We start from the raw sequence: 21,431 nt of genomic DNA on the forward strand, positions 1-21,431 counted from the left end.
GCGCCGCCTGGGCCACTTACTGTGTGCGGAGCTGCTGCGCCGGCCAAGCGAGAGCCGCTGGAGCTGCCGGATCGGAGGAGCGGCGAGAAGAAACGCGAGAGGACCGCGCCCCTCCGCGGCCAATAGGTGGCACTGTTAGGCGCCAGATCGGCATTCTGCAGGAATGCTCGCTGAGCGCCCAGCCAGAAGCAGCGGGCTGCCCCGTTTTGCCCCCTCTCTTGATTACGATGATCCCGATGATTCTCAGGCGCGGGAAGCAGCCTGGGGCTGTGCTTTTGCACAGGCAGACGGACCTCGTCCATGGGCGGATGGCACTTCGTTGCCAGGGAATCAGAGACAGCGAGAGGGGAGCGACTGCTGAAGAGACAACAAATCACACCACGCTCTCCTGGTCGAGTGACCCCTTTCCTATCCTTGCCAGCTGGCCGACTCGCAGGATGCCAAGCCCATTGTTGATGTTGCCGTGTCCAAAGTTGTCAGCCGGACTGCAGACAGTTTAGGGTTTCTCTTCTTTTCTGAAAATGACCCTCCACATGGGATTTTAAAAGGGTATACTCAGAAATAGCAAATGTCAGTACTAACGTAGTAAGAAAGTAAATGATGCTTACAAAATGGAATGATCCTTGCATTTTAAACATCTTCCAGATTTTTGTTGCCATGTTGCAAAATGCAGATTGATTGATTAGCATAGTTAGAACCGGCATTTCAAAGAAATTATGCAAGCATGCAGACTGCCTGTGCAATTCGTGTGCATACATGTAGCGCACGTCTTTCACTTGGCATCCAAATGCATCTAGGAAGAGTCCTTGGGGGCCAAAGAGGAGCTGGTGACAAAGAATACCAGTTCTTTTAGCTTAAAGCTCTTACCAGTAATTAAGCCCAGTGATTTGCCAAGTGCTCGGTGGCAGAGTAAGGAGGAGGGGCTCCAGTCTGTCTCCTGCTTCAGCAACAGGCATCCAGGGGCCTCGGAGGCACATAGAAAAGCCAAGGGTTGTCCGTGAGATGGATCTACTGCTTTGTTGCCTTTTCTGTGGTTTGGGTGACTGACTTCTAAAATCCCATGCAGATTTGAAACATGCAGTGAGCAGAAATATTGTTTGAGAAGGGAACATGCCAATGAGATGAGGGTCTATATATAGCACCAGAAATATTTGTCAGAGAGATGAACAAATGTATCTTGTCTGTTGAAACTGCAGGAAGCATCCTCAATTGGATTTTGCAACTTAGTCCAGGCACCCAAAGAAAGAATTACTCTTCTCTGGTTTTTTTCGAGATGTCCACACAGAGACAGGATTATGTGGTCCTTGTTTACATGACATGTCAGAGGTGCAAGCAGACAGAACCTCTCTGAGCCATGCTAGGCCTTGGAAAAGTCAAAACCTCCAGAACATCTAAAAGGTCAGGAGAATTCTGCAGGGAAGGGCGATAGTTTAGTGGCAGAACACCTGCTTTTCATGCAGATGGTCTCAGATGCAGTGCCTGCCATCTTTAAAAAGTCCCACCTCAAACACTGGAGAATCAGTCCAAGTCCTCGATGACAATAATGGGCTAGCTGAATGCCTGGTTTCAGTATGTCGGCTTCCTCTGTTCCTACAATTAATTCCTACTTACTCAATATGCCAAAGGCTTCTGGGCATGAAATGCAGCCACTGCGTGTCTTGGAATGTTCTGAGTTGCCCCATAGTGAAAGGGGCAGGGAGAGGCCAGTCCAGCCTCTCCACATCTCCATCGCACAGTTTGCCTTCATCTGCCCAGGGCAGAAATTCAGTGCGAGCTTTTCTAGGCACAGAGACTCCACGAGCAGACTTAGCCTTCAGGCAAGGACCTACACCACTGGGCGTCATCCTGGGAGGGGCAGACGCAGGCTGCTGCCCTCCCAGCTCTTGTCTAGTGAGTTGCACTGTGCTCTCGTAGCAGGAGCACTGGCTACAGGGAAGAGGCATGTTTGGCTGCCCTCGGTGCCCTTTGCATTTTATAATTAAAAGTCCTGACTATTCACAGCAAGGAAGACGGTGAATTAAAATAATAATGATAATAATAAATCTCATACTCCACAGTGAGTTTTCAAATACTTCCCCCCATACTGTTTCATCGGGTTCTCATGCTTCAGTAATTAGGAAGGGTTTCTCTCCTTTCCTCCTCCCACGCTCACCAGTTAATTGCAGTCAGCTAAAATACTGACAACAGCAAGCAATGGAATAGCAAAATTACAGTATTTGGATTGTACAACACAGCTCCTACCCATTTGTACATAATTGTTCTTAAGCACCATTTGTTACAGAATGTTGAATCTGTCAATTTAATTCTCTGGCTAAGTGCTGGCTTCACGTGTAATTTATCCATTTGAGTTTACTCTTGGAGCTGACCTAAGTGGAGCCTATCTCTTTGCATGTAAAAGTGTGTGCTCCATATTCCATACTCGCTTCCTTAACGACTACCATCACAAATTCACAGTCCAGTGAACACAATTTTCCCCCCAAAGCATTTTTTCTTAACAATCTGCATATTCCAGTAAACAAAATAAAACAAACAGAACAGCAACAAAACCCTGACAGTTTTATTTTAATTTAATTGTCATCAACAAAACAAGGGTTTTCCATCCGCAGATAGTCAGGGTCAGATCTTGTCAGGTGCACAACTTCGGTTTTGCACTGATTTTGGTTTATGATGAGTGTGTCAAGTGATCCTCTGAGCAGACCTCCCTTTCTGTCAGTGGAGCTACAGACACAGCTTCCTAATGCCCTTCATCCAGTTTCTGCATTGATGAAGAATTTCTGTCATGGCCTAGTACTGCCACTGAATTTTTCCTGATATCAAAGATGAAAAGAACTGTGGAAGATCCTCTTCAGGCAAAACTTTGAAGGGATTCTGTGGGAGGCCGGAAGAGTTCTGATGAGATTAGCAAGAAGGCAGTGTTTGCTCATTCCCGCTTTACTATTCATCTCCAAGAGGGATCAAGCCAAAACTTACCTACCATTATGTTTTTGTGTCTCTTCCTTCATTCCCTGTTTCCTTACCACCCCAACCGGTCTTTTATTGCACTATTTCCAGCGATGCTGCTACTATCAATACTATCCTATATAAAATATGACTGTTACTATTACTAGTAGTATTACTAATGATATCTCCAATTATTTATCTGTGGTGGTCTATTCTCACATTCCTGATCATTCTTACATGCCATCACTTGTTTCTACATTCGCTGCAGAGCATGCCTGACTAATTTACTTTTTATATGATGATACTTGTATATCACTTTCATCCATAATGGCTCTCATAGCAATACACAATTATAACATTAGATTTATAGGCAGATGTTATTGTTCTCAGAACAACAGACCTGAAATAACAGATGGTATCAAATTAGTGCAGAGTGTAGCTCTTGTGAATGTGTATTTTTAATGTTTCCAGAAGTACCACCTTCTGCCATGTTTACTATTGTCTCATCAAGTTTTATACTAAGCTGCTGTTGCTCCATTAGTGCTAGGACTGCAACAAGTTTACTAGATTCCCCGAGACTTGTATTTCCATAAAAGTATCTATAAATTTCAGTCTTTCATGATTATATCAATAGATCAAATGGCTGAACACTTAGGGCTGGATCCAGGATCTGCCTTCTGGGAGAGGAAGGGCCCTGCTCACAGAAGGTGCTTTCAATCAAATTTTGGGGACCCACAGTCCAGCACATGTAGCAGGGGAACCTGACTCCATCTTCTTCAGAAAGCTGAAAGGCTGCAGTGGCCAGGTTGGAAAAGGGAAGTCCACTTCTGCCAACAATGTTGATTCTGCTTAAATATGGATCCAGTCCACAGCTGAAGTATATTAATTTGTTTACCATATTTATTTGCTATCTCTTAACCAAAAGGAGTCCCAGAACAGCATGCACACACACACACACACACACAGCATAGCAGTGCCTTCCTCCTTACTCTAAATTAAGATATGATGTATAAGGTTCAACAAACAAGGCAAACATGGTAACCTTGTGAAGGAACCCATGGTGCAGCAGACAGATGATTGGGTTCACTGTGGGTGGTCCCCCATTCTTCCCCTTTAGTCTCAGCAGATACTGGTAGGGGACCAACTTGTCTGCCTTCCCCTTGCCAACATTGCAGATTCTTTTCCACAGCCTTTCATTGCCCTTTGCTTCCCCCCCCCCCTTCCTATAGCAATCACTATTCTTGATCTCAAATTTGACAGCTAGTGAAATGCCACTTTTGTTTGTTTAATGCACGCAAATTGACCAGAAGTTTGTGATTTCTTTTCTGTTCTTTTCTTTTATTTTTTTCGTGCAGGTGCTCACTTGCATAAGTCTAAAATAGCAAGGGTAACCCAGTCAATGTCGAGGCGGGAAGGCAGGTCTGCTTTCAGATTTCAGCAGGCACCTGCCATGGGCATTGATGCAGAGACACTGCAGAGAACTTGTTAAAAGGTGAAGTGTCAGGAGAAACCAAAGCTGCAAATGCTCTTTCCTTACGCAAAGAAGTAGCCAATAGATTACTACCACCTCTCCTTGTAGCACTCATGGCTGCAGGTGTACTTGTCAAAAAACCTGAATTGTCCCATCAAAAAAGGACTCTTAAAAAGAAGCAGAGTTTTGACAGATAGCTGACAACCATATTCCTGAGAAGGGGTTGCTCACACTTTTCTAATTTACTAAGTATCTAAATTCTTGAGAAAGGCTGGGAAATGGTAGGAATGTAATCAAAGTCATTATTCCATTATTCAGCCAAATGGAATAAAGTGAGCGATGATACTAGAAGGCTGAAGTTAATAGAGAATAGATGGCTGAGTGGCCACTTCCACATCTGCTGTTTCCACTGAGCTCCATGATATTTTATACCGAAAATGATAAATTGGAATTTCTAGGGCTAGATGACCAGAGGTGCCACAATGAATGACCAGCAAATTAGAACAGACCATTGATTGTCTCCCTGGTTTGGGGAAACCATGCAGAAATGCCATGACTGGGTCCAGACAATGTGACTCACCAACCCCTGTAAGAAATCACCATGGCTTCCCATGATGTGAGATGCCAGCCATAATGTCATGATGTGTAAAGTTGCTTCAGTTCATTTCAAACTCCTTCAGCAATAGACCAGCTGATATGCCAAAAGTAGAGCTGCATAAAAATTGTTTCCCATGCAGGCATAATGATGACAGAGATGGATTTAGCATACCTTCCTTCATCAGGGAGATTCAGAGTATGGAAGTAACCACCAAGAAGGCCTTCTTTTGCATCCTAGCCAAACAGTTATGCATTACATTTCCTTGTATCCTGTATCTAAGCAAACAGATAATATATAGCATAATAAAACTTAATTTAAAACTATTACTGTACATAAATATAAGACAATTTGAAACAGCTGTAACAGTAGCCATATCATACCAAGCTGGTCCCCAATAAAACTAATCATATAGACAGGCATATATATGACAATATATGTTGTCAAATGCCTGGGAGTAGAGTGAAATATTAACCTAATGCTGAACATATAACAATGTTGATAACAGATGAACTTTTCTGAGGAGAGCATTCCACAATCTGGGTGCCTTGACCAAGGATGCCTTCCATCTCCCCTGGTGCCATTCAGGTCTCAGATGTTGATAATAGCATACAGGTAGGTTCCATTGCACCTCTTATGGTGGCAGTACTGATCATATGAGGAAGTAGCCTGGCCCAGCCTCTGAAGGACTTCATAGGTAATAACTAGTAGTTTGAATTATGCCCAGGAACAGGTTGGTAGTTAGTAAAGCAACCTGTAACACCTGAGCCCCATGTTCCCTGCACAGGCCTTAGTTAACCATCCAGATAAATTCCTGAAAACTTTTCAGGATGGCCCATATAGAATCCTTCTCTGTAGTTCTCATATAAGTAAGATAAGTATGTTTAACACTTACAAAAGAGGTGTTCTTTTTTGCGACTTTGTCCTGACTTTGCCTTTCATGGGAGATTATAGGAGATATTCTGATGCCAGATGAAAAATTTTTATGCACACAACCAAACAAACATGCAGAATTCAAGTTTGTATCTTTTTAGCTGCTTGAAATACATATGAGCCTCTTGGTTTATCTCTTTGATGTTTAGGTTTGAGATTTTAGGTTGTCTCCATTGGATTGCATTATACCACATTGATTTTAGGTTATTTTATGTGCACTGCCTTGAGATATTTTGGGAACACACCATGGTTTATGTCTCTTTAAATGGAAATAAATAAATATTTGTTAATAAAACCATCAGTCTTTTTCTGAAATCCTTATCAAATGGAATGCCCATGTGCATGCAACCATATAGGCATACACTCCTCTCTTCAGACGATGTAGATAGATAGCATGGCATTGCAGCTGAGGAGCTAAGAGATTATGTCTTGCCTCAGGCACCTGAGCAAGTTCCTAACAGAGATGATACCTGAACTTCTTGGTTCACAACTCGGCCAGTGAAATGATACACTCTGCTAGTTTTCATGAATATGAAAGCTTGCCATCCTTCAATGAGTCCCTTTGCCAAAGTAATGTATCTGATCCCGATTTAACTTCAGATCAGATTGTCTTTCTTAGAATCCATTCCTGATGATGTTCTGCTTGTCTACTCAAAAGTAAGGTACTCTGCATGAAGAAGATTGTCAGTTTAAGTGGCTGAACAAAACAGAACTAGTAGCTCAAGAAAGATTGTCATTACATGGTTTATTGTACTGTGTACACTGACCCCTAGAAGAAATACATAAAGACCTTGCTTGTAAGGACTGTTTCGTTTTTGTCCAATCTGAAGGAATTTATCACTTAAAGGGTTGCAACATTTGTGCCAGATGATCAGAAACTGAGAGTGGGGAAGCATCTTAATGGCCTCATGGTAAATGGTAAACAAGCACATTTGAACCAGGTCCTCTCCTTTGTTTATCTTGGTTGCTTGGCATTTTATGTTGCTATGACCTTTTGGTTGAACAATAAATTGACTTGACTCAATAAAAGCAAGGCTGAGTTGTTAAGATGGTGTGAGGATATTATGAGGTTGCATTGTGAAAGCTAAGGAGGTCTCATTCTGGCCAGTGCTTCCAAGGTAGCCTTTCCTGTAATAAAGCTTACTGAAGGGGTGGGGGGGGGGGGACTAAAAGTTGGGACCTGCCAGGGAAAAAGCCTTTGTGTATAGAAAAGTGCCAGCAGAAGGATCAATAGGAAAAAGAAATTGCTATGCACCAAATAGGCCCTGCCATAAAAAGTTTTCATCTGGAGGGTTCCTGTTCAGTATTCCAGTCAGCGATGCCTTCCTCCAGCATCCTCCAATCAATTTCCTTCCTACACAGTTTTCAGTTTTTCCCAAAATGGCCAGTTCTCCAATCCCACTGAACAGGCTCACTGGGGTGTTCAGGATTCTCCTCACCCACTTCCTTGAAAGATTTTATGTCTATTGATTCCTACCCTGCCATCCCCCATTTTAGTATTTCTGTAAATACTAAAGCTGCTAATACCTCCTTGTGTGGAGATGGTACCATTTTTATATAATAATACATTATTATTGCCAAACTTTGTAAGGAAAAGGAATGATATGCACAGAGATACCCACAGAATTCAGTGCCTGACACCAATGATGTCTTGGACATAATTTGCGGAAATCAAGTTGTTTCTGAAATAGCTGCTACCACAATTCAGTTATACATGGGATATCTATGGCACTTTGAATAGCTATAAATTAATTTGATTTTTACAACCTTTCAAGTAAACCAAACATCAGGGCAAAACCACTGAAAGTACAAAAGCAAAAACACAAACCCATATGCAGAAAAATAAATAAATGGGGAAAACATACAGCCACAGAGTAACAATCAGAGATTCATTAAAATGACCTGTAGAGCATTACAGTAAATATGCCTGCATATTTACAAATACATATGCACACATATATTCAAACTTCCTGTTCCACATCACTTAAGTAGTAAGTTGAAGTAAGTTGACCAAATGTGAGAAGGATTGTTGAGAAGAAGTTAATATGAATAGTATATTCTCTCACACAATACTAAGATTGTGAAGTCTGTAGTCCATTGCGTGGTTGAGGGAGATGATTTAAAAGGTTATCAATTGAAATACACAAGGATGATTTAACTGGGGTGGCGATTCTCCTATTCTCACCAGAGGGAAGATATGCTGAGGGACAGCCACTAGGTGTCCCTATTTCCACCAGTGCATGATAGCATCCATTAGGGGAGAGAAAATTAAGGAACAGAAACAGAAAAAATGAATGAATGACTGACTGACTGACTGACTGAATGAATGAATGGTTTAATGTGTTATTTTAACAAAACAAAGAACTCTCTGGCTTATGCATTTAGGAGGCCTATTTGGCTTCGATGAAATTAATAAGACAAGGTGTTCTGGTATCCATAACAAAATAAGAGACATTTCAACCACTCACTTATTTGGGAATGAGACCCATTGAAAAAAACTGGATTGACTTTGAAGAAAAAGGACACTGGATTTTGTTGTATGTGCAGAGGGATTACTCTGCCAGATTCAGTGTGCAGCATAAACAAAAGTAAGAAGGCAGTTTGCTGCTGTGTAGTTTTCAGTGGTTTTCAGTTTTCCTCCTTGCCTCAAAAAGGGTATCACACAGAGACGGAAAGGTACAGAAGGTCACCCAGGATGAAATCCTGTGCATCCAAGGAGGTAGTCCTACCAAATGCAATGTTATTACTTCTGACTCAACTTGCATATAATTGCACTTTTAGGCCATAATATTGATCACACTTAATAGGGAGTAAGGTGAGGTTTAGGCTGAATAAACTTTCATTGGGTTGCTTGCAATTTTTTGCATAGCTGGGCATAGGTCCATAGCATGGTTCTGTCAAGAGATAAAAGCACTGCATGCTGAATAAATTTAAAATTATTACCATGTGGAAAGTATGATAGAAATCAGAGAAATATGAAAAGAGTCTAGCAACTCTCTTGTGATCACTCAGAGTTGATGCAATAGGTTTATGAAAAATGGCCAGATGGAAAGCAAGGACAGGGATAACAATTCTACACCCTAGTAAAGGTGCAGAGGCCCTCTCCTCTTTTGTATACAACCACTGAAGCTGCCACATCTTTCGGTGCCTCTGAAGCTGATGATTAACAGAAATGAAGCAGGTGCAGCTTATCCTGTTTCTAATCTAAGCAAGGCTGCAGCAGATACTTTCTTGATCGTTATGTAGCAAAGCACAGGGAAAGAACCCTGTTTGTGGGCAAAGGGCCTGAAGCCTGCCAAGCATAGGTACAACAACTAATGGTCACATGCAGAGGGTAAACAACAGTGGTGGCCAGGCAAGAATGACTTGATGCTTCTTGATGCCCTGTACAAGTTCGATTAATGTCTGGAGAGAGTGAGATACCAGCTGGCTCCATGACTGACCTTGTATTGCTTCCGATGCTGCCTTCCCATCCTCTGAAGCAGTATAAGAGCAGGCCCTGCGAATGATCAAGACTCTGGCTGCACCACAATTGGCGTGCACACCCAATGTCTGTAAAGTGCATGAACCAGAAGTGGAAGAGTCCCAGTGGCTGCATTGTGACAGTGCTAGTTTTATGGGGATCTGGAATGAAGCTGCATTCAGGCATCTGCCTCTGTCATGTTAGAATTCTTACAGCACCACAAATTGGGTACACAGGGGGATCATTCTTGCTCTCCCTACACCTCTCTATGTGCAAAGGTAATGGACCACCCCATATCCTGACTGAACACTGGAAGAAAGAGGGAAAGGGGTGGCCTTTGGACTGATCCAGGGGGTTACGTGTGTCCCTCCAGATACAGTTGGCTGCAGCTCCTAACATCCTTCACCATTGGCTATACTGGCTGGAGCTGATGGAAACTGTAGTCCAACAATGTCTGGAGATCCATAGGCTGCCAATGCCTGCAGTCGAGGCCAAACATCTATGCCATTTGATAATGTGACTGAAAGTGGTCTGAAGTCTAGTTCATGCAGATGATCGATGAAGTGGTAAAACATCAATAGACCATACTATTTTACAGTACAATTGAGGGATAAGAAAATTTCTTACAATTGAGATAAGAAAATCCCTGTGCTGAGCATCATTTGGAGAAACCTAAGCAAGAAGAATTTTCCTTATGTTCTGTGTAAAGAAGAGAGAGTAATTTCTATTAGGGAGGTGCACTGAATTACATGATGCCTTACCTTCAGTCTGCCATAGTGCTATCCATAAAAAAAATTATCATCTGACTTGCTGTTTCGGTAAACTAGGTCTGAATAATTTAGAACAAAGGGACTGAAACCTAAAACAGTGGCAACTGTAATTAGATTAGAACAATTTTCCTTTTGGACAGTACCATTGCTGGATTTCTTCAAATAATTGATTTTTTTGTAAGAGCAGTAAAAATTTCATGTCTTACCTCACACAGATTTTTTTTCTTTGTTTGTAGACTTTTGGTTTTAAAGGGGGAATATGTTCTATGCAGTTTATTCTTTGGATGGTTAACATGCAATGACCTTGGGTAAAGAAAAGCCCATAAATTTTATAGGCTGCAAAAATAATTAATGCAGAAATAAGGCACATTGTTTAGTAAAATCCCTTCTGAGAAGCTGGATTCTCAAAGCTGACTGGATCGATATAATGATAGAGTAATAACAATTTATGTTCTGCCTTGCAGGATCTTGCTTTGTTCATTACTTTGGCAAGAATTAAAGGATATTGTGGATAGATGTGCATCCTAAATTTGACCAAAGGCAACTATCTGAAATGAACTAATGGTACGTTCTTGAATCTCTCTGGCACTGTCAGGTTGTTCTTGCTGTGATTTGCTTTTAAAAGGGATGCCTAGAAGGATGTAAGTTGGTGACATGAGCAAAATGGAAGTACGGGTGGGGGAAGTGACTGCAGTTTCACAACAGAAGTTTCCTGGGTCAGGGATCAGGCCAACTCTGGATCTTACCTTTAGTGAAATAATAACCAGGATCATTTTTCTATGAAGTTGCTATAATATGGCTTCCCTGTCTCACTTTATCCTGTTTAATTTTTTCAGAGTATCTAAGGTTTTTCCAGTGAGTTGAAATTATAAATATTTGACATATTCTGTTTGGCTTTTAAATTTTTGCTTACTGCACATTTCAAAGGAAATTGGGAGATACCAATTCAGCTGTGGTATCTGCAAAATTTTTAGGGAAGCCAAAAGTGTTTGGTACAACTTGTAATATTTCTTAGGGAAGTTTCAAACATACTTGACTCTAGACTACAGTGGTGGGATTGTTGGGATCTTCCATTACTATTAATATTTGTTAGGGAGCACTATTTTGACATTAAAGAGGATCAGTGTTATACCTTGAAAAATATGCATACATGTTTCTTATAATACACTAGGAAAAGGATCATCTCCAGTGCTTACCCCAACCTCATGTCTTCTATTTACTGTCACATTTACATAGTTGTCTAAACAGAGAAGACAGGACCTGCTTTTCTAAACCTGGCCAGTGTTCCTGTATCCACAAACTAAAATTCTGGTAATCCAGACCTGTAGAATTATTTAGGTGTTTAAGAGAGCTATTCTGAGTCTTTCCCTCCCAAGCTAAAGAGGACCTTCATGACAGAAGGAACAGGGGCAGAAGCATATCACACCTGCCCCATAACTGTGAAACTAACTTCAGAAAGTGGAGGAGAAACATCTCACACTTCTTCATGGAGCCTATGGTGGCTCTTCCCCTTTTCAGGGAGAGTGCACAGGTCTAGGCCATGGTGCCCTTTTGCTGCTGAGCAGGTCCAGACCTGCAAGCAGAGAAAGTGAGATGACCACCTCAGGCATCTGATTCTGAGTGTCAATAAAAGATGACAAAATGTTAGTTTGTTTTTATGGTGTTTTTACTGTCAGGAGGGAGAGAAGGATTTCTGGTATTTTTTGCCTCAGGTGGCAAAATCACTTTGCTTGACAGAGTGTGGGAAATGCCATCATTTGCTGTCCTGCTTCTGGCACCAAATTGTCTTGGGATGGTCCTGCTTCAGCCATTTAATTTGCTTCCTAGGAATGAATGGCAGCTATGCATTCATGTGGGAGAAATCAAGTAGTCATCTTGAGGACACCACTGGGGTGAGAAGGACAAATCTGTTTTGGCATGACCCATGCACTTCAGACATAAGCCTGGAATTGTCTGCCTAGTTTTAGCTTTGGTCACACTAGAGAGTGACAGTATATTGTGAGAGTATATTTTATGATTCACATCTAGACAGTATACTAAAAAGCAGAGACATCACCCTGCTGACAAAAGTGCATGTAGTCAAGGCTATGGTTTTTCAAGTTGCAGTGTGTGGCTGTGAAAGCTGGACCATAAGGAAGGCTGAGCACCGAAGAAATGAAGCCTTTGAATTGTGGTGCTGGAGGGGACTCCTGAGAGTCCCTTGGACTGCAAGGTGATCAAACCAGTCAGTCCTAGAGGAGATCAACCCTGACTGCTCCTTTGAAGGCCAGATACTGAAGATGAAACTCAAATACTTTGGCCACCTAATAAGAAGGAAGGACTCCCTGGAGAAGAGCCTAATGCTGTGAACAATTGAAGGCAAAAGAAGAAGGGGGCAGCAGAGGATGAGGTGGCTGGATGGAGTCACTGAAGCAGTTGGTGTGAGCTTGAGTGGACTCCGGGGGATGGTGGAGGACAGGAAGGCTTGGAGGAATGTTGTCCATGGAGTCGCGATGGGTCGGACATGACTTCACGACTAACAACAACAATGCTTTTAATAGGATGTTGTCTTGTGTTCTAAGAAAAGAGGAGGAAAGTGTGACTGACAGGGAAGACCTCTGAGGTATCCCACAAAATATATTTATTACATTGGGATCCTGCCCTTCTGGCAACAAGCTCAAGGCAATAGGCCTCGTTATCCTCCTGATTTTGCCCTCACAGTAACTCTGTGGGATTGATTAGATGGAGAAATGGTAACTTGCCCAGGGTAATGCAAGGATTTGAAAGTGGATCTGTTAACTCCTAACCCAACATGCTGCCTACCAAGAGTTTTTAACATCCTCCTGGTGGGTTGTGAGTGATGCTTTCTATGGGTCTTTTTTGGGGGTGGGGCTTAGTAAACTTTTCTTCCTCCTATAAAAACCCATCCCTAGAAAACTCTGGACAGGCCTGAAGAGGGATGGAAAAAAGGATTAATTTGTTTGTTTAAATTCTCCCATGTCCCACCCCTTGTTACAAACTATAATGTGGAGGGTGGGCTTATGTACATCTTTATGCATACTCTGTTGCTCTAAGGAGCCCAATTCTGTGATTGGGCTGTGAAATGAGGACTTGCCCATGACCCCAGAGTAAGGATCATAGCTGGAGCTGCAGCTCAGACTTTTTCGTAGGTCCAGTTTCCGGTTACTTTGCTGCATTGGATCTCAAATATATTCTATCAGTAACATTTACATTTGTTATATTTATTTATTTCAACATGTTTACACTTGGGGATGTACAAGTGATATACTGACAATTTCTCTCCAGGAATCAGGCAGGCCTTGTTGCACTGTGCTACTGCTTAGGTTCTGAGAGGAGGTATCATCATGTGTCTTCAGTCCCTTTTCAATTCTTATGTTAGAAATCCAGATTATCTTACAGGAACAGTTATGGGGTATAATTAACTAAGAGTGCAATCCTATGCACTGTTAGACAGAAAAAGTCCTGTGCTGGCTATTGAATACTGGAAGTTGCAGGGCTTCTTCCTATTTTAGGATTGTGTCCTAACTAACTTATTAAATATACAGGAAATAGAAAAGTATGAACACAGTAGATGTGGAAAGAAGAATGAGATAACCTAAGTTCATTGGTTAAAATTGCTGGAAATGATTCATAATAAGAGATGCTGTGTGAAGAGAAAAGAGTCTTAATTTCAAACAGTGCAAAGATATAACAAGTAGTTATTTATCCTTTATCATAAAGCTGCAATTATAGTAAGAAAGCTTTAGGTATCCTCTAATTGTAGTTCTGAGCAAAAGGGTAAGTGACTGTTCCCCATTTATCCACTTTCTTAGTTCTTTGTAAAGATGTCATATTCTTCCTAAGCTATCTGTTTTTTACTTTCTATACTTATAGGTATTTTGTTGGCTTTGTCTTTTTGTTTTCAAAATATCTCTCCTCTCCTCTCCTCATATATTGGCCTCTCTTGTGGATATTACTGCTCATTAAGGATATGACTATGCTTTCGGCATTATTTTAAATTCTTTCTCCCAACACTGTAGCCTTTTTAATTGCATATGTACACTGAACTTATGTTTTGAGGGAACAATTCATCATGATTCCTATATGCCATTACTGGCTAGTAACAACTAATTTACATTCTGGCTGCAGGCAAATACAGCTGTGAAACTGTTATGAAACCAAGGTAACCTAGTATTCTGTGACAATGGTGACCCATTTGGGCTATCCCAAGTATTATTCACAGCACAGTCCTATATATCTACATAGAAATAAAACCTATTTTCTGTGGGTCTGAATCCTTAGAAAATCAGTATAAAATGCCAACCCCGATGTTATTCTGAGAAAGCAGTGCTTACTTTTTCACAAATGTGCATTTAATAAAATTTACACAGGTGCTTATTTGTTGCCCATTGAAAATACTTAGTTTATGGTCTTCTACAGAAAGGCAACCCCCGTCCCCTTTTATTTAAACAGACATTTAGCCTAGATTGCTAGCATGTTTTGGGGTCTCTGCTGGTCAACGAGGAAAGCTGACAAGAAGAGAATCGATTCATCTGAACCATGGTGCTGTAGAAGAGCTATGTAAATACTTTGAACCAACTGAAAGATGAACAAGTATAGCCTAGACCAAATCAAGGCAGAACTCTTTGGAAACAAAAATGATGACACTTGTATGTTGGCACATCATGAGATGACAAGACTCACTGGAGAAGATAATCATACTAGAGGAAGTTCGGGTCAGATGAAGAGGTGCATTGATTCCATAAAATAGGCCATAGTCGTAAGTCTATATGGAGCTGAACAAGGGCAGGACATTTCGCAGGGTATTCATTCACAGGGCTGCTATAAGTCAGAGACAAATCAATGGCACATAAAAACAACAAGATGATGGCATGACTGTTCTTTCAAAGCGCTTTTGATACATACCCTCCTTAGCTCTCTCATATTTCAAAGACAATTTTGGATCAAGAGGATACACATGAAGATTACAGAATTGATTAACTGTTGACCAGAAGATTATATTGTCCTGTTTGAACAGCAAATGCAAAATCTGTTTTTCTTGTCATTCAAAGGAAGCCCTTTGGTTTTCATGTTGTAAAGAATTATGCCAAACTCACTGCAATGTGCCAGAAAATGGTGCTGTCAAAGACTGACTAGCAGCATTGTTTCATTTCTTTGAAATGATTTTGAAATGAGTTTCAACATCCTTATTCCAAGCATATGATTAATCAGTTCTGTCCTTAATTTGAACCAAAAGCCTAACTGTGGATCAGGTCACAAGTTTAATTAAAAATGAAACCAAAATGGTTTTCCCTTCTCCCAACCCCATGGAAAATTGCTATTTCTCCCATGGAAAATTGCTATTTGCCTGGATAGGGAAATTTCCATGGGCACAGGGTGAGAGAAAGGTTGACTTATCTCCTCATATATCATGATGCTGATCCAAATCATCCTGAAGCTATTTTTACAAACTATTTTAGGGTTTCATACAATTGGGATCACATGTAGTTTGATCCAAAGGTTTTGCACAATTTCATCAGAACACAGGTGCATCAAGTATTTTTAAAATGGTTCTAGACAATTTCTACTTGTAATATCAATCAATGTAGCTACTAGAAGTGGCTGCCTTCTGGCATTTCTTGCAAGTGTAGATGAAAAACCAATAATTAGGATGTCCTGACCTTTCCAGATCCCTTCTTGAAGAATAAATTCATACATTCCTTGGACTACTATGTATTTATTATTGTTTGGCATGTTTATATCTTGTCTTTGTTCTGTGATGAAACTCAAGGAAGAGCAATAGGAAAATCCCAATCAATCAGACCTAAATCTGAGTACTTCACAGACAGATGAGAGTATTATACATGCATGGCTACATTTCATACATATGTATAGAAGAGATATATGCATGGTTCATTTGTGAACCCCATTTGCAGTATTTTCAGATTTCAGACTGGATTAACTATCTTACCCAAATTTCAAAGGGTAAACAATTGTATTCTTCAGTTTCAGGACATTTCAGCTGAATAACCAAAGAATCTTTCCTAACCTGGTACCTTCCAGATGTGCTAGACTCCCACTATCCCCCAGCCAGCAAAACAATTTCATGCTTAGCTAATTCAGACCTGATATGGTGTAATCTTTCCTAATTTGTGTGAGCCTTCCTGCAAAAATTGCATACAGACCAACGGAATAGAATGACCTCAAGACTAACAAAACATCTCAGCAGGAAAAAAAAAAGTTTGTCCCAAAGTTCAAACTCGCAGTTATTAGTTAGCTTCAAAAGCTCTGTTCATGTTTCTATGATATTTCAGGGAAACTAATAGCAGCCAACCCAGTAGGAGCCAATCATTATAATCAGTTAAACATTCAATTTCGTACTTCCTCTTATCAGCAGAAACCTTGCTAGGTGGTTTTGACACAAACAACATGTCATTTCAAAGGTACATTTTGACCTAATTCTCAATAATATCATCCACTTCTCCATTCACAGTCCTCTTCGGCTTTAACTTCTTTTGCCAATATTAATGTAAAATATTCATAGGCTTTGTGGAGGGAAACAGCACAGAATGATTCTGATCCCAGAAATGCCATTCTAAACCTGAAACTGGGATATTGATTAGATGCATGTAAAGTCTCTACAGGGACAAATAAGGACCAATGATCATCAAGTATTTTTAGGTTTGGGTGTGGCTTGTTCTCTGGAGCACTGATGTTTCAAGTCATTCCACCGCACTACAGATCATGTGCAGGGCTCCTGTGCCTTTTAAGTCGAAAGCTCTGCTACTTGGGGTGGAGACTGAGTATGGAGTTCAGTGCATGTTGAGGGCACAGTTTAGCAGTACTGGGTGGCTCTGAGATAGTTCTCAGTAGTTTGGGCATATATAGGATTGGAGGCCAAGGTAAAAGCTGTCTACTCTTGCATCAGAGGGGTGCAAAACTGTAGAAACTGGGTCCCCTGGGGTTTCCAGAAAACCTTTTTCTGGTATTTTCCCTACCCTTTCCTTCAACTAGCATTTTATTTTGCTGGGTTCCTTGCTTTTGTCATCTTTTTTCTCATTCTAAAATAGGAAAACCCCTCTTTTAAGATTTAATTACTGGCAGTAGGAGGTTGAAGCTACCCTACCCCTTATGCATTGCAGGAGAGAGAGTGAGCAAGAGAGAGCGAGAGAGAGATTCAGGCTAATGGTAGAAAAACCTTTTCTATTGCTTCTGGCAGCTGGCTAGAAAAACCCATCCATTGGCAACCCTAATCATGACACCACTTTAACTCACACAGTACATACCAGGATCAAATTTATTCACCTGAATTTTAATCTACAACCTTCTTAAATAATTGCAATTCTACCATAGTCAACAAGGTTGAACTGAGGTCTGGAAATGTTTGCATGTCTTCTTGTCACATCAAGTCAATTATCCTTTGTAACTTGTAGGAGGGGAAGTAAGAAATGTGTGTACCTTCACTTCAGTCTGACACACTATTGAACTTTATGGAAGTGTACATGGTGTGTAATCTAAAAATCACCTCTGATTAATGCCAGACTTTATCCCTGCAAATAACAGTTCACAAGACCGTTATTTTCTAAAATATTAGTTCCTGAGACTTTAGACTTAAATGGAACTATGTTACTTTAGACTTAAATGGAACTACGCATTGAAGGGTTGTGGGGAGATGGAGGAACAGTTTGTTCAGGGAGAATCAGCAGGCACAATAGAGGTGTAATGGAAACCTCCCTGGCTCTTCATAAAATAAAATAAATATATGTACCATTGCAAATGCCATTGCCTAAAACTGTAGTTGTTTACAAGAGCTGTGAAGGAAAAGGACATTTTGGAAGGCATTCATTCAAAGATGACTTCATGGCACGTCACCACCACCACAACCTGTAGCTAAAATCCATGTGGTAGGAAAGAGAGGCAGAAATTGGAAAGGAAACTGTCCACTGGCTTTATTTATTTATTAAAACATTTTTATGCCGCCCCATTCGCCGAAGCCTCGGGGCGGCTTACATCACTAAGTTAAAATAATTATAATATAAATTAAAAATATAAATATTAAATTAAAAATACAACAATACAATATAAAATAAGCCGCCCTGGCCAGATAGTAGTATCATGTTTAATATACATGTTCACGTATGCAACATGAATGGAAAATTAGGCCACTATCAATAAGCAGTAAAGGCAAAATATATTTGGCAGGATTTTGTTTCTAGATAAGTCCACATCTCTCTTAATGTGCATTTCATGAATGTTGCAGCAGGAGGACTTGGTGCTCTATTTTGGATATTTTCCAGTAGCTCATTTTGAGTCAGAAAGGAAGTCACAAAGAACCATTCACAGCTGTCAGAAGTTAACTGTTGGTGGGATTCAGAAGTACAGTTGCAATTCTTCTAGAATATTGACAACTACTCTAAGAATAATGATTCATTTTCTATAGCTGCTTTTTCTTCTTAGACCTCTTGGAAAAATAAGTTTATCAGATTAGTTTCAATGCTCCCAGATCATATAATATTACCACATAATTGTACATTTTTTCCTATCTATGTACGTACAGTCTTCAGTTGGAAAAGGTGCATTTGGTACTTTCCAATAGCATTCAGTGGCACTTTGCATTTCTTGGTTCATAAGCTTAAAAAAATAATTTTAAACTTCCCCCTTTCTCTCTTACACACATACAGAGGGAGAGGGAGAGGAAGAGCTGAATCTGACAGTGGGGGTGCTTGAAGCCTTAATACAAGAATAGCATTAAAAAGGTTGAGGTAAAAGAATCGCATGCATCACCCTCCAGATTTGATTTCCATGGAACACCAACCTCCCACGTAATTGCATGTGCATTGTGGAATGAAGGTTCTTAGCCTTCCATGATCTACAAAGGATGGACCAACTAGGTATATGTGCTGGACATCCCTTCACACTCTCCACTGCCTTTTCTCTGATTGGGGAAGCGAGCCCCCCTCCCCATCATATATGGACTTCAGCACCTCCACCTTAAGCAAGGAGATCAATTGTGCTACGCAGTGGCATTTTCTGGAAATTACTAGTTGGCGTTTGCTTAAGCAGTTCTGCAGAAATGTATTTTTCAATACAATAGGGACAATCTGAGGAAATATGATGTCCATTAATGCTGAAGTCGGATAGCTGTCAAAGGCAGAACCTATTAATAATTTTTCCATCAAACCTGACAAGCCATTTTTGTACTGAAGGCCATAAAACAGAGTGCAGATTCGTTATTATCTGATGCCATATGTTATGTGGCACTGCTTATAATAAAAAAGGTGGAAGGTGAGGAACTTTTTAAAAAATGTTGCTTGTAATATCTGCCCCTTTTTACACAAGAAAGAAGAACCCAAATGGATAGTCAATAAAAATGAGTACAATATGAAGCCATGATTAATATTAAATCTAGGGATTGATTAATATGTTGGCCAAATTCAGTAGGCACAGCTATGACTAGCACAGAGAGACCCACCCCTACAAAAAAGTGACAACACTAACTCAGCACCCATTTATTTATTTATTTATTTATTTATTTAACACTTTTCTATCCCATTCCCTACAGAACGTCTTGGGACATCTTACAATCAATAAATAGAATAGAACAGCCCCACAGCATCTGACCATTAATATACTAAAACCCCAGTTAAAATCAATTAAACGTTAAAATAATGGGAAAATCAAAAGGGTTTTGCCTAACGCTGAAAAGAATATAACGTCGGCACCAGGCACACCACTCTGGGGAGTATGTTCCACAGTTGGGGTGCCACCACGGAGAAGGCACTCCTCCAGCTACTCTCCATCCTCAACTCTTTCAAGGAGGGCTCCTGGAGTAGGGCCTCCACCTCAGATCTTAAGGGGTGGGAGGGCAGATAGGGAAGAAGGTGCTCCTTCAGGTATCCTGGACCCATACAATGGAAATCCAGACTTTTAAGAGCTCTGGCTCTAGATCAGGACATGCTTCAGTTTTTCTTTCTTCAAAATTCAGTTTAGAAAAATTATAGGATTCTTTATGTGCTAAATATAAGAAATATGCAAACTCTGGGAAGTCCTTACTAAAAACCAAGCAAATGAAATTCTTGACCATCTCTACTTGTTATTGTGAATACACATATAAACTGGATCCAACTGAAACAGCTTGTGATCTCCACCATTATATGGTGGCCCACAAGGAACTCCATGGACCTCCTATTTTAGTGGTCTTCCGGTGTCTTAAAAACTAATGGAGGTTGCTGTTGTTAAGGTCTTAGCAGGCACAAAAGCCTGCCAATTCATCTTATTTATTATAGTCTAAATGCTTTGAAACCATAAAAGTAAAAATAGTGACAACAGCAAGTGCCACTTTGTTTATGAGAGGCCAAAGTACTGGTATGGCTATTGTGGACCTGAATTTTGAGTAACAGAAGAGATGTGCTATATCAGACCAAGAGTCCATCTAGACTAGCAGCATTCTGCTTATAGAGTGACCAGTCAACTGTCCATGGGAATCCCACACGCAGGACGTGAGTGCAGGAGCACCTGTCCTCCCATGTTTCACACCAGCTGGTTTACATAATCATCCTGTCACGGGTAGCATCTAGCCCTTAGAACGATCCGTCATTGATACCCTTCACGAATGCTTCTAATCTCCTTTAAAAGCCATCCAATCTGATGGTGTTCACTGCACTTTCTAGTACTGAATTCTATGCACTGTACAAGGAGGAAGAGGAAGAATATTTTGCTCTGAATCTTACATCTATCAACATTGCATGGATTCTTGTATTAAATGAAAGGAGGGGGGTTCTCTCTGTTTTGCATAATATTGTACACCTTTATCATGTCTCACTCTCACCCATCTTTTCCATAAAATAATCTTTCTCAGATGTTCCTCATATAGCAATTGCTCTAGCTCCATGGACATTATAGCTGATCTTTTCTATATTTTTAATTATATAATATCCTTTTTAGGTGACCAGAAATGTGTACAATATTCTAAGTATATTGATTTCATAAGCTCAATATGAATTAGGCAGTTCTGTTTTTTATTCCTAAGCATAATATGGAAGAGAAGCTATACTCTGGATGTTTATTGAATTGTCCACCCTAACTCTAAGATCTCATTCTTGGTCAGTCACTTCTATGCCAATTCCATAGGTCTATGCATGAAATTGGGGTAGGGGGAAAGGTTGATCTAGTATTCATCACTTTGCAGAAATATTAAGCCATATTTGACACTTTGATCCCCATTCTCCCAGTTTAGAGACTGTTCAACCTATATCTGAAAGTGCTCACAGACTTCCTCAT

Source organism: Varanus komodoensis, unplaced genomic scaffold, assembly GCF_004798865.1.
Source record: "Varanus komodoensis strain SLA01 unplaced genomic scaffold, ASM479886v1 scaffold65, whole genome shotgun sequence".
NCBI lineage: Eukaryota > Metazoa > Chordata > Lepidosauria > Squamata > Varanidae > Varanus > Varanus komodoensis.